Consider the following 12,548-nt stretch of genomic DNA (forward strand, 5'->3'; position numbering starts at 1 on the left):
CTTTGACTATTTAAAGTAGGAAAGAAATGTAGTATGCAAACATTATATTAGCCATCGGATTATTATTAATATGAATCTTTTAGCTTGGAATTAAAATATTTCATATTTTAATTTAAAAATGTTCCATTATGTTTGTCATTTTATTTACCACTATACAGAAACATGGTATAATTATAAAAATATTTTACATAATTTTACAATATTATAATATTACAGAATAAAGCAATTACATGCCAGATAGGCAGTTATTAAATAGCATGAGATGTCTATGAGGTATTAGTGCAAATATCCACCTATTAGTCATAACCACTTACCCACAGCAAGCTTGAAACCTATCCCAAAAAAAGCCTTAGATACAAACCATAGAGGGATTTAGAGACACCAGTTCAGCTAAATTGCATGTATTTGGACTGTGGGACAAAACCCACGCAAACCCAGCAAGGACATGCAACCTGCACTCAGCGAAAGTTGGGTGGGGAATCGGAGTCCCTGGCTTGCAGGTGTGAGGCTGTGCCGCAACCCACTGAGCATGTGCAGGCAAATAACAGTATTAATGATTTCGGTGAGAGCATGAAGAACAGCAAATTAAACCAGAGGCCCACCACAGGTCTGACAGATCGTCCCAACATATTTCCGTTTTTTTCCACCTCACCTTCATTAAATTACGGATGGTGTAACCACGTAGTAGCTGCTCAAAAAACTTAAAAATTTACGAGGACAGAAGGTAAAAACAACAGTTTATTTAATGCCACATTTTTCACAATTAATGGCACTTCTTGAGACATGCGGTGACATTGCCCAGCGGCGGATCCGGTCAGGCAGAGGCCCTTGAGAAGTCAGACAGATTGAACATCACAGCAAAGTCTGTCCTTTTAAAGTATGACCCATCTTCACTCTCTCTCCATTTCCCAAATGACTGGAATTTTATTTGACTATTTCATGACTATTTGTCTAACTCCTCTTGCTTTTATCTACCTGCCATGAATTTTTTTTCCCACAACTTACATTCCATTAATCCTTTTAGCTGGACATGGAGTGCAGTGCTTTGCCCTAGGAAACATTTCTGTAGCTTGAGTGATGGTCCCAGTCTTAATGTGTGTAGCTACTATAGCATCTCTGTAGCATGACGGCGACAAAGGACACCCTGTCACAAGGAAGATGCGAGTGGAAGATGAAAGATCAGGTGCACACAAACAGGAGCTGTGTATTACAGCATCACAGCAACGTGGAAACACACGACCAGCCAGCATATTTTGTAAGTGGGACAAAATAATATGTTTGTGTGATGCACAATGTGCAGATCTCTTCAAATATATTCCATCCATCCATCCATCTCCGGTAACTGCTTGTCCTGTTCAGAGTCGAATAGATTTGAAGTTTTTTAAAGCACTCATTATAATGCATCATAGATACCTTCATAATGTATTATAATGCATTCATAATGTATTATAAACAGGGTGGGACAACAGTTATAGGTAATCCCTTGGTCAAAATTATATCCCTCAAGCAGCTGGTGCCTAAAAATATAATCTTCCTGTACCTGAAATCCTCAAAACACAATTTATAGAATATCAAAGAGTACTTTAAAGCCAGAGTATCTAGTTCAAAGGCTAAACATTTGCAGGTGTTTTCTTGCTGGGTGTTCGGACTTCTGCTCTTCGCACGGACACACCCAGAGAGGTACAACCCCAACACCACTAAATGTCAGCAATGACGGAGTATAGATTCCGAGAGGAAACCATGAACGCATACTTTAGAATAAATGATCACTTTTGTCTAATATCAACTGGGGTTTCATAACACAACCTTTGAAAGTCTCTGGTGTTCTGTTATTTTAAGGACAAACACCTCCCCTCTCTACATAGTGAATAGTATAGTGAATATTAGAAAGCTCGCAAAGGCCTCATTAGCACAAAAATCCCATTAATCACTGTCTGGTTAGAAGGTGATAGTCTCTGTTCACTTCTCTTTGTGAATCTGGAAGGGCTTATCGCATAACCAATGACATTTGAGCAGGTATGACCAGCCTGCCAGGTGCAAACAAGCCCCAAACGCTGCATAAAATGAACCCAGCACTCCTGTTTATCAGTTCCAGCACTAGCTGCTTACTTCTGTTCAGCTGAAACACTTGAAGGTTGGAAACATAAAGACCCATCTCAGATATTGTTGGTAGTCTGCAGTATTCAGTCATGTCCTGCTAGACTCATCTTCTGGCCCTTTGGCAGCTGATAACTGGATGAACAGGGCAGAGATATCGATTGTGTATAACACTGATGGCCAAACACATTGCAAAGCGTGGAACCAGGAGGAGAAGGATGAAAAAAAATCAGGGTGTTTCAACATCCTCCATTTCATGTATCTCTAACGATCCTGGAGCAGCCTGTGGAAGCTCCAGTGGAAACTCATCTCCTGAAGAAAAGGTGCCTTTCATGTGGAGACGGGGAGCAGGGTATGGGTGGAGCGTGAAACATGCATGAGAGATGAAACGTGGAGAGAGGGAGCAGGAACTGCAGTCATCTTGACAGAGGGGGTGTCATGGCTTAAAGCTGCATATGACTACCAGTCAGAAGATGACTTTTAATTGTTTAGGTGATGGCATTCAAAGAAACTTACGTAAAGCACCATTAACTGCTCCCTAATCACAATTTTTTACCCACATATTGTATATACATATACACCCAGGTATTTCTATGTACACACACACACACACACACACACACACAGAGACACACACACACACACACACACTGCGACAGCATTCAGCTACACAATTCACCTTTGTAATGCATTAAACTTGCTTTCCTGACAAGCAAATCTCACTTTAAAGAACATTTCATTTAAAAGAAATCACTAAAATAAGATACAGTGCAGGATAGAGCACGTTCCAGATAGATGTAGATTTACAGTTACATTTACAGGGCTGAAACAAAGACGGATGTCAGTTTTACAGTTTGGAAACCAAACTGTTCAGTGATGCTAAACGTAGATCTATCCACAAATTCAATTGCCGGAGCTTAAACTAAAATGCTTGCTTCCGGAGAGCTGTAAAGCCATGCGTACTGAAAACTCATTTGATACAAGCTCCTGATTGCGTTACCTGTGCGTATGTTAGACTTAGCCAGCCAATGAAACACTGCTCAATGAATCTACTGAAAAGCTAAAACTTCCCTTCAGGTATTCAACAGAACATTCATTACTCTCCTGTTCCCCAGCTTCCTATAATATTGCGTCAAGTCTGGAATCGGGTGCGTTTTCTTCAAACATCCTGCTAGTCGCTCACCTCGCTTCTGACCATAACTGGGCATAAACAAACACTTTTTCCAACCCTGAAAAGGTTCCTGCTGATTAAGGCGCAGCAGATGTGTCTGTGCGCCGGGTCCCTGCCGTGTATTGATGTGACTCTCGGCGGCGGTGAGGGAGAACGGAGCCCAGCATGGCGGCCGCAGCGAGTGAACAGCGCAGCGCGTCGTTCCCCGTGCAGCGGCTGCGAGGGGGGGGGGGGGGACGCGCTAAATTTAGCGCTCCTGGCGACCTCGCCGGCGTTTCCATGAGAACTCACTCCTGTCCGTCAGACGACGGCGGGCGGCTTGCTGGCACCAAAGGCAAGGAAGAGCACGCCGTGAGCACACATACGTGCGAGCGTTTTCGCGGCTGACATCGCACGTCGACGGCAGCACCGCTTCGGATGTCGGCGTGGGGCTCAACTCTGATACGTCATTACATAACACCAGCTTTTGGACATGATGTCTATTTTTTTGTTGATTTGCTTTCGTTCCCCTGCAATGTAACACTGCAACTGCCAAGTCATTGCAGAAAACTGAAGAACTCTATGAAAAATACAGCAGGCCCTTATAACCTTAAATGGATTTGTTTACAGGGACAAGGGTTAGCAGCCCACAAAATGTCTCCTGAACAGCTGGTGAGGCCCTGTGCATAATGCTGTAATGTGAACATATGTACCTCTAACTACCTCTTTTTGTCAGTAAATTGGGACAAAATGTCCAGGCCCTAATGCCTGATCTTTTCCATATCAGTCAGGTCAGAGTTACTTCTAATGTCTGGCTTCTATTCTATCAGAATGTCAGCCAGGTCCTGCTCTATTGTTCCCGCAATGCCCACTAAGGATAACCTACAAACTTCCGGCAGAATAAAAAACTGAGGGCTTAGAATAAAGATCATATCTTTTAATTACATTTCCTGAGGGGGGGGGGATATAATACCGGGTACCCCTCAATCCCTTGCCCCCAGTATTTTATCAGTGGGAACGCGGGGAGTGGGAAAACTGCTTATTGCATCTACAGCATTCCTCTGAATTCCTGGACCTCAGTTTCTTTCTCTAACGAATATAGAGGTGGGCAGTAAAGGTTTTAAAAAAAAAACCAGCTTAGACTGCAGAATGCAGAGCTAAGCTAATTAGGCTAGAATATAATATCATAGAGGAGTAGTATAAAGTGAAACACAGGCTCCTATCAGGCATATATATATGAATATGTAAATGATATGATTTATTCTTCCTGGACATTATAATGGCATCAGGCTTTGATCTTAGCTTCAGAACTTCCTTCAGCAGCAGCACCGGTAAACCTGACGCTGGCATCCATATTCTTCACGAGCCGCAGGTTGTTTAATTCATGCGTGTAAAACTAGAACCACTCACCCCCGATTTCTCCAGGCTGACGGCGTTTATTGCTGCGAGATATGGCCGCCTTAAGGAAAGTTCACGGGTTAGCCCAAAGTATTAGCTCTGGCTGGGGGGGGGGGGGTTCCTCAGTCAGAATATGAGCCGGAAGGTACCACACAAAGCTTCCATAAAGGCTAATATAAATGCATGAAGTATATAACTTTTCTGTTGACGCGAGTGAGCGGCTTGCTGTCACTTTTCCCTCTGTGCCCTTTTGTCTGTGATTGCCTCGGTCACAGCCTGTCTGCTTTTGAGAGGTACATATTCAGAGGGGACAGATGAGCACTCAGTTTAAAGCAGTTTGATCTTCTCCCAGCTTAAAGTGGCCCGGTGTCAATCTGCTCCTAACGGCCTATGAGGCTTGAATAACTTCAATAGTTATTTTAAACAGCCCATGAAAGAAGCGAAATAGTAAAAAATTCAGCAGCTTTTGAAGGTCTTACTCGCTCCCTCGCTCCCTCGCTCTCACTCTGTCTTGCTCTCTCTCTCTCTTGTTGTCGTTCTCTCCCGCGTATGAATCCTGAATTAGCGCCTATTCAAACATTCGCCGACTTTTAAGTTGCTGTTCTGCTTTCATGTCATCTCAGGTGAAAGACACCATGTTTTACGTTTGTGGTTTTTAATTGCGTGTGTTTTTATTATCATCTTCATGCCCATTAGTCGTCGTTTCTCTGCCCCACTTGCGCTTGGCTGAGTCTAGCGCCTCCCTGCCATATGTAGCAGGACGCGCGGGGCAGCTGGCCCTTGCTCTTCTAATTCACACCCCTGCTGCCTGGCTTTCTTTTCCTGTACGGCGAGTCAAAAGGGGGCGCAGTGTGGGAAGCCGGAGCGCCTCTTCAGCCGCTACGTGGACACATAAGTACCTGGCACGTCCCGGGGTTGGGCTGGCCGCACAGCAGCCCAGCAGCCACCTTGGCTGGCCTCGAATCCCGGGCAGGGCGATGACGGAGACGTGTGCCAGGTGTGTGATGCGAATGAGCGATTTCATTGGCCGAGTGACTTCTGTCGCACTGCAGGGAAAAAGCATTAAAAGGCACTGACATTCATTTAAAACGAACTGGTGTATTACTCTGCATTATCATTTTCAACAACATCGATTTATTCTTCGATTATATATGTATATATATATATATATATATATATATACCTTTATATATAAAATGTATCAGGGTATTTATAATCTAATAAATATTCTGCATGCACCACCCAGAATTTATTGTCCATTTATTCAAATGACTCTGCAATTCCTATTACGTCGAAGCCTTTGAACTGCAGGGTGATCACTCTCGTTATTTCCAGACTATTACTTTCTTGCATTTTAATTATCATTCTCAAACAGATTAATAGTGGGAATCTATCCATCTCTGGGTTTATTTCATTTACTGTGCAAGAACAAAATCAGCACATTGAGCAGTTAGACATTATAGATACGAGTAAAGCACCATTTTCGTGTCCATCCCCCATGTAACATGGTAAAGGTTCGCTGATGATACAGTCTTAAGCTCGTTAAAGGTGCAGTTACAGTACGAGTTAAGACACACATACTTATGTATGTGTGTGTGTTTAAACAGACATAAAGTTAGAGAAAAACAATTTTAAACACAGTATTCTAAGAGGCACAGGGCAGGAGACTTTTGTATTCCGTACAAGTTGCCCGTCAGTCACAGAGCAGCCCCTCGCACAATAGGAACTATTTAGAGTCAGGAGTCCACCTAACGCATGTCACTGGGAACCAACCCACACAAACACGGGGACAACATGCACGTACTGGGAACCAGTGTGGCACACCAACCCAGCCAGCCACCAGCCTCTCTATTATTAATGCCGGTGTGCCACAGTGTTACAGAAAATGACAGTATATTACATTAAATACTAGTGCATTATATTTTCCCACTCTAAACGCTTTATTTATATCAATGGACATACCGAGTAGTGGCTAACTAATTAGGAAGAAGACTATGGTGCTTCCATTAAATACCATTAAAGGCGAATACTTGAATGCGATAAATATTTCGCTGTACGAATCGTTTATCGATGACAATCTAGAGATTTCAATGAAAACAATCGGTCCTGTCATAATGACCTTGCTTCTATCCCATGCTTTGGACTCACTGGGTGCCTCATGGGAGAGCTGGGGGTAAAGACTCACCGTCAGTCCTGGAATACAGGCCTTCGCGGCCGTCCTCCATGAGTGACACTCAGGCGGCCCTCGCTCCCGGGTCTGGCCCTGTAGGCAGGCTTTTGGCAGCTTCAGAGCAAAGCTTTTGGCAGGTCGTTGTGGAACTCCACAGAGGAAGAGATTTCACTGGGGATTTGCCATCCTTTCCTATTTCCCTTCAGACTGATAATACAGATAATAACATGAAACACCCGCTATATTTTGTATGTTTTCTGTGAAAGTGGGACGAGCCCTGGGACTCGAAATCATGCCCTTCAGTCTTTAACCACCAGTCTATCTGTGCTAATCTCCTTATTTTATACATGCACAAATGCTTATTGCTTGCTTTGAAATAAAATGTTGATACTTTCCCTCCTGATATCCTAGACGTAACTCAACACCTATTTCATAAATTTCAACTCTTTCACCTTTCTTCATCCACATGGCTATTTCAGAGATTATTTTTAAGGCCTTTTTTTTAATGAAACTGTCAGCACTGTTTAATCATTCAATCATTCAAGCTAAAGTGTGACTAGAATGTGTAATGTAACATTTTAAGACGTCTGAAGTTTGAAAAAAAAAAAATTGCAGGTGACAAACTGATGGAAATTTGCACCGACCTTAATTCCGGCTCTGAACACTAAGCTTTTATTTCGCCATCGCACTTTCTCGAGAGGCCCAAGCACTGGGGAACATTATCTTTTCTTGGTTACCTCTGACATTTTGCATTTAGAGTCTGTCACCCATCTGGCATGGCTACTAGTCTGCTTCAAAGCCTAGCTTCAAAGACCAACAGAGGATGGTATATAAAGAAGCTCAGGGGATACATAGCGTCAACGCAGCTACGGCGACATGACGCGATTTTAACTGCAGAAAACCAAGCAAAGATTAGCTAGTTCTTTTGCATGGGACTGCGGCAGCATTTCTACACATACACCAGCGTTGTGATGCGGTGGTTTTGTGCAACGCCTCAAAAATCACACTCCACGTGGCTCTCTGGACGATAATCCAATAGGTTCAGCTCTGCGGGGAGCGGGATCACGAGCAAGACAACCGGGTAGGTGTGCAGTTATCCAGATTAGCAACCTGCCAGTCTCCCCACGAGGTGCTTCTTCTAAACTCAGAAGTTTGTGGCCAAAACTCCCCTAGCGCATACTACAGACCATTATGAGTATGTGAGGAAATGTAAAAACACGTATGAGGCCTCTAAATATATGGCATGATGTAAGAGCCTGGTGTAGGTGCTGTGTTCATTTGTCTGCATCTCCCTCACGAGACATTTCTTTCAGGACCTCGTTATTAATCTTCATTATTAGAGCAGAAATACGCCTGTTTGTCTGAAGCCGTGCGACAAAACCATGAGACGACAGGAAAGTCAGTCTGCATACGTCTAGACGGAAAGCTTTGTCACTCAGCTTTATGCAAGCTGACTTACCAGGGCTCGTAGAGAGGAGAGCGGGCGAATTACACATCTTCTGCGAAAGATCAAAGTCCGTATGGTGGCGCAAGGGAAGGAAACATTCGCTGTTAGTTACGTTGACTCAGAATTTATCATCAATCGGTATAGGATCCTCATAGAGTCGTCTCTGATGAATCAGATCGCATCATTGCTGCTGGATCTGCAATATTTGTTCCGCATGCACTTTGATTACCGTGATTGTTCTAGACAAACAATGGAGAATCACTTCCTACCGAAAAAGAATCGTATTAGCGCTGTTTTCCGGTTGGAAACCACATACTTAACAAAATCGAGTCAACATAGGTGAGAAGCAAAACTCGAGAATCCATGTGCAGACTGTGATTATCAAAAATGTATCCAAGATAGTAAAATAAAGACGTTTGAACAAAACAGCAGCAGTCACCTGGGAAAGCTCATAAAAGTAAGTTTTGAACTAATATCCTGTTTGTGTCCAGCGTGTCCTGTTTTACTGCGCCTTTCCCATACGGCACGAAAGCGGCTTGGGGCTATCATTAAAAAGAGCCAACGGGGGCAGAATCTTTCAAGTTTTTTCTGAAGACACCATTCTGAGGATGGAAAACCTACAATATAAAAATAGAATCTGTTAAGACTCTCTTACTTTATACCCTCATTGTACAAGTTTCTGGGAAACATTTAACTTAAAGCTGTCATCTATACTGTACTATAGATACCTTCATAATGCATTATAATGGCAGGGATAAGAATTAATAACGCATTACAGCATCTTCTATTGACAGTCATAAGGCATTATAGTGTTGATTATAATACTTCATAAGCGTCAATGAAGGTCTCATCTATAACGCACTATAGAGACCTTCAACATGCATTACAATGATCAACATAAGAATTAATAACACTTTGTACTGCATTATAAAGGTATCTGCAATGCATTATTGATGAGAGCTAAGTAAAGAATTCATAATGCATAATAAACATGGTTGTGTTATTCCTTTTTATAAATAATTATAGCCATGTTTATAATGCTTTATGAATGCATTATAATGTGTTATGAAGATGGTTCTTATAGACATGGCATTCATAGCTTTACCAGCTTTTGTTATGTTAAGCCTCCACGACAAGCAACTGATATTTAATGTTTGCCAGGAATAGCAAAGAACTAGAAAACTGCAATGATTGGACCTCCTTCCAGAAGTACTGCTATAATTCTTTAATGGATGATCCACCCATCAGGGAATTCTAAACATAGTTTATAATTCATGATTCACAGAATGACCATATTAAATAAGGACAAGAAAACTTTGATGTATATTTATTTATTTAAGTACCAATTAGAGCCCTGTTTCAGAAGGACCATTTAGATCTAACATTTATACCTACTGCCAGTTTATAAATTAGGATATTTACTGATCCACTCAAAGTGAAGCACCTAGCTTGGAGATCCTACATTAGTTGCATGCAGTTCTGTTTTGCAATCCTTTGCTCAAAAGCCTGGCTCCCTTAGCAGTAATCTAATTCATCAGCGAGCGAGTGACCTGCCAAGATAGCGCAAGAGGCTTAGGGACCCGTACTGAAGGCAGCTTACTTTGCTCCTTCCTTATTTTTTAAGGGCTAGCTGTGTGAGATGAAAAGATCCATTCTCTTGGCTAATCTAACAGAGGGAGAGTGCATCAGCCTTTGCTTTGATGAAGGGCTAGGTTCCATATTTTGGGGAAGAATTCTAAGGAGAAAAACAGGTTCAGTGAGATGTGAAGGGAGAAGATCAATGCGCAAATAGGGCTAAATTGCTCTGATGGGTATGTGTCATCCGCAGCTATCTTCGCTAATGTTAGGGAGATGATGCTATTTGCCGACATACTTAGCCAACTGTATAATCTATTAAATGCGCTGCTAGCTATTTACAAATTATTACCCTGTGGCATTTTAGCGGGCCGCATCCTCGTCAGAGGTAAAGACGCTCTGCAGTTTTGTAATAAAGCCTGCCAAATCTCACAAAAAAATAGCAAAACCGCAAAATAAGTACAGTATTGACTTCCAGGCGTACTGGTATGAAAATAACCTATCGCAGCAGTGCGTTAATAATATGATCAGTAAGCGCAAGCAAATGAAACAAGAAATTGTCATCTCATTAAATATAACTTGGCTTCAGCTCAGACTGAGTCACCACTGCCACAGAAGTGCTTTTCTGTAAGTGTTTGATATTAATCAGCACATTTCAGTTCTGGAATCGAGGTCAGCAAGGTAGTTGGCATTCCTCGCTGGAGTCCCAGTGAGATTGTTCCTGATTTGATCGTTCCTGGTTAACTCCCATGGCCAGAGCAACCCATTCAGAGCAAGTGTTTCAAGCACATAAAAAATTTATGTTGGATATTCTTCCTAAAATAGTCATCTATATTATAATTTACATTTATCTTATGCATATAATATAGATTAAGTGGGTGTGAGGCTACTGTGAGATCTACTGTGGCATCTAATATAAATATATATAAGGGGAATGTTAATTAAAATATAAATAAGAGGGCAGCATGGAGGCTCAAGCAATAGCCCTGCTGCCTCAGACCTTCAGGGATGGAGGTTCTATACATGTAGAGCAGAGTAGGGTGGTCCACGGAAGTACAGAAGGTGATACCTCATCTATTTTTGAGACTAAATTATGAAATGAATAACTCTGCTAGAATTCCGTTGTCATTTAAAAACACATTTTCATTCTTCTTTTGGGAAAAACTACTGTAATATTGTAAAATGCATAATCTTCTTACCTTCGCGATATTTTAATTCACTAGCAGCTCCTGCAAGGTTTCGCTGCATCTGCATAAGTTTCCTCAAGTACTCTGGATAGCTTCTGCCCTATAAAAATGTGTGGTTAGGGGAAGCTGTCTCTAAATTGCCCTTAGTGGTGCCTGTACCATGCAATGGACTTGAAATCCAGGATGTGCAATGTCTTGTGCAGTCTGCGTATAGAGACCCCAGACTCACTCTTCCGTTATACTTAATATGCATTTGGATGATGGACATATATTTTATATATATATATATATATATATATATATATATATATATATATATATATATTCAGCTCATTATGGAAGATTCCATAATGTTCCCAAGCTAGCTGGGAGAATTAATGCTTACAGCATGCCCTGGGTCATCCGCATGACCTCCAGTCTGTGAAACGTGCTTAGAAAAGCTCTCCTGGGAACCAGCAGTATCCAAACAACCTCATTTGGCGCCTCACAATCTGAAGGAGCAGCTCCTTTATTTTGAGATCACATCAAATTTCCAAGTTCCTCCCCCTGTTTAGGAGTCTGGGTCCTGCAACCCTGAGATTAATCCTTATTTCGACGACTGATACTCACAACCTTGTATTCACTACTCACCACCATAGGTGAGGTCAGCCATATTGATTGACCAGTGCATCGCTAGCATTGTCTGATGACTTAACTCTCTCCACATAACCATAGACATTCCATGTACCTGCAAAAATTCAGTGACTGAACCAATCCTCCTGTCAGTCTCATAGCGACATTTTAGTGCTGCTAAAGTGTAAGTTTTAAAAGTGTATCGACAATAGCTAACGGATCATCAAACTGTAGCATTACGGTGAACCCACAAGAGGTTAGCATTGCTAACGGATAAGTAAAAAGATGCCCCAGTAGGCATGGTGTGCACAACATGTAAATGTCCTGGTTGGTGTTTCACTGGCATCTTAACATGCCATGGTAGTAAGACTCAGAATGTGACACCCACAGACTCTGGCTGACATCCTGGATGACAATTAGATTTCCTGTACAAAGTATAAAATTAAAAGGGCTTAATTACCAAAAACCACTGTGCTATTCTGGCACTGGAGTTCAAACCAGCCAAAACATTCACAGGGCAGGAGTTTGCTATGTATGTAGGCAGTGGGTCTAATTGCTCCTGAGTCCCCCATAGGAGAACATCAGACCAGGCCTTGATGTATTTATTTGGACTAAGAAGTTCTGATCAAAATCAGACCTTTGCTGCACCAGCTGCTGCCAAAGCGAGTCCTTTAAGGCCCTAATAACCATTTCACACTCAGTAGTCCATTGAACTTTGTGAGGCAAGTGTTTCTTGGTCAGCTCAGTATTTACTGCAGTAAGAGGCTGAAAGGTTAGGGGTAAAACATGAGGACTACCCCAAATATCGTAAGCAAGAACAAACCTCTCATAAAAGCTTCAGCTGTCCTCATTTGTTGCCGGATTACACTCTGACACATCACAAAGAAAAGGCATGACACCTTCTCACTGGCA

This window comes from Brienomyrus brachyistius, chromosome 19 (assembly GCF_023856365.1).
Source record: "Brienomyrus brachyistius isolate T26 chromosome 19, BBRACH_0.4, whole genome shotgun sequence".
NCBI classification, from domain to species: Eukaryota; Metazoa; Chordata; class Actinopteri; order Osteoglossiformes; family Mormyridae; genus Brienomyrus; species Brienomyrus brachyistius.